We start from the raw sequence: 1,871 nt of genomic DNA on the forward strand, positions 1-1,871 counted from the left end.
AAAAACAACAACCGAGTCCACAGTTCTTAATATCTCAGGGAGAGAGTCCACAGTGTCGGGGCCACAGTGGCAAAAGCTCTGTCACCATTAGTTCTCACCTTAGTCTGTTTTATAGCAAGTAAGCCCTGATCAGAGGACCTCAGGGACCTGCTGGGGACATCGGGCTGCAGCAAATAACTGCAACATGAAAATTATTGTCAGATTTATAAAATGTGCTCCAACCTGTTTTGTTTGTTCCTTGATGCATGTTAATGAATCCAAATGAGTGAAAATCAGTGTTCACATCTATGCACACTGTCACACACTATTTCTCCAGATAAAGACTCATGCTTACCTCGTGGTAAGATGGGTAAATGGTGAGGAAACTGTAAGAGAGCGTGGTTAAGAGAGGGAGAATAATAACTAAATAATAAGCCAGGTTTGGCTTCAAATAACAAAGGTCTAAATATTGTTTCCCCTGAGACACGCTGGCTCATGTAAACTAGCAAATAAATTAAAAAAATAATTTCAATTCAATGTTACTTATATAGCACCAAATCAAAACAGCAGTCGCCTCAAGGTGCTTTATATTGTAAGGTAAAGACTGAACAACAACACCGAGGAAACAGAGGAAACTCCAACTATCATATGACCCCCTGTGAGCTCTTTGGCAAGAGTGGGAAGGAAAAACTCCCTTTAACAGGAAGAAAGCTCCAGCGTAACCAGGCTCAGGGAGGGAAAACCATCTAACAGTCAAATGATCATTTCTGAGACAGTCCTACACTTGTATGGACACATTCAGGTATGGAAGTATGAATGTTTTGTGTGTGAAATTCACTGAACGAGGCACTTAGACTGTAAACAGCATTTTAATGTCACAGTTATTTGAGCTGAGGGTAACTCTGTCAGATGAAGCAAATACTATTTTCATAATGGGTCCATCTGATGATTATTTATTCATCTTTTATCCTTCCAACACTAGAAATTGTTAAAACTATTACAAATACACAAAGAAAATGGTGATCACAGCTGTGGAGAATCGTGAAATACTCGTGTGAATCGTGTTGTTATGGATGTTCTTCAGTTTATTTCATATAAAGGATGAATAATGAAGAAAAACATTCTAGATTTTTGCATTTTTATTGGTAAAAACTGCTACAGATGTTGCTCAGTCACATTTCCATAACAGATGGTGTCAGATCTTTATGCAGTGTCGGTGAGACGATCAACAACAGATCAGACAAAACACTCAAGCGGACACTCCTCTGTAGAAGGAAACATGGAAAGTGTGAGGTAACATCAATTTATATTTCAGGCTGTTTTTATGTAGAACTTCAGCACCAATGTAAAAGTACCGGTTTTAGGAAGATGAACAATATTTTCAGGAAGGATGCCGGTCTGCAAGCAGAGCTGGTTGAACTTCTCCTTCACCTCAGCGCTGAGGTCCAGACTACGTCCTGTGAAACCACGTGATGTAAATCTGCTGCAGTGGCTGTAACTTGCAGTTTCTTCAAAGAGTGCATAAATGCACATTCACTCCACACCCAAAGGGTTTTCAGTGTGATCCTGTCTCAACTTGTGCTATTCCAGCTCCAAACACTGTGTGTGTGTTTCACTTCACCCATCAGTATGCCTCAGGAATTTGATAGATAAAATACCACACAAACTCAAACATGATATATAAAACAGTGCAGAGAAATTGGGGGGAGTGAGAAAAACAATCTTGTTGGTGTTTGGCTTAGCATTCAAGATTTTATTTACCATTTGCGTACAGGACCAGCAGTCCATGCACGCTGGAATTCTTGTGCAGAGCTCTCCAGGTCAAGTTACATTTTTGAAAGGTAAAGAAAATCAAAGCAGTTAAAAATAAAATAGAAATAAAGTATGGAAGA

General features: G+C 39.3%; 1 long non-coding RNA gene across 1 annotated transcript; it reads right to left on the bottom strand.

Annotated features, from left to right (window-relative positions):
• Positions 1-1,040: 1,040 nt before the first annotated feature.
• On the bottom strand, positions 1,041-1,800 carry LOC106632835. The gene is made up of 2 exons (XR_001336034.2): positions 1,335-1,800; positions 1,041-1,244 (listed from the first exon to the last, which is right to left on the bottom strand). It is a non-coding gene; the product is annotated as an uncharacterized LOC106632835 (long non-coding RNA).
• Between the last annotated feature and the right edge of the window lie 71 nt (positions 1,801-1,871).

This window comes from Haplochromis burtoni, unplaced genomic scaffold, assembly GCF_018398535.1.
Source record: "Haplochromis burtoni strain Fernald_Lab_line unplaced genomic scaffold, NCSU_Asbu1 Contig_2712, whole genome shotgun sequence".
Taxonomy (NCBI): domain Eukaryota; kingdom Metazoa; phylum Chordata; class Actinopteri; order Cichliformes; family Cichlidae; genus Haplochromis; species Haplochromis burtoni.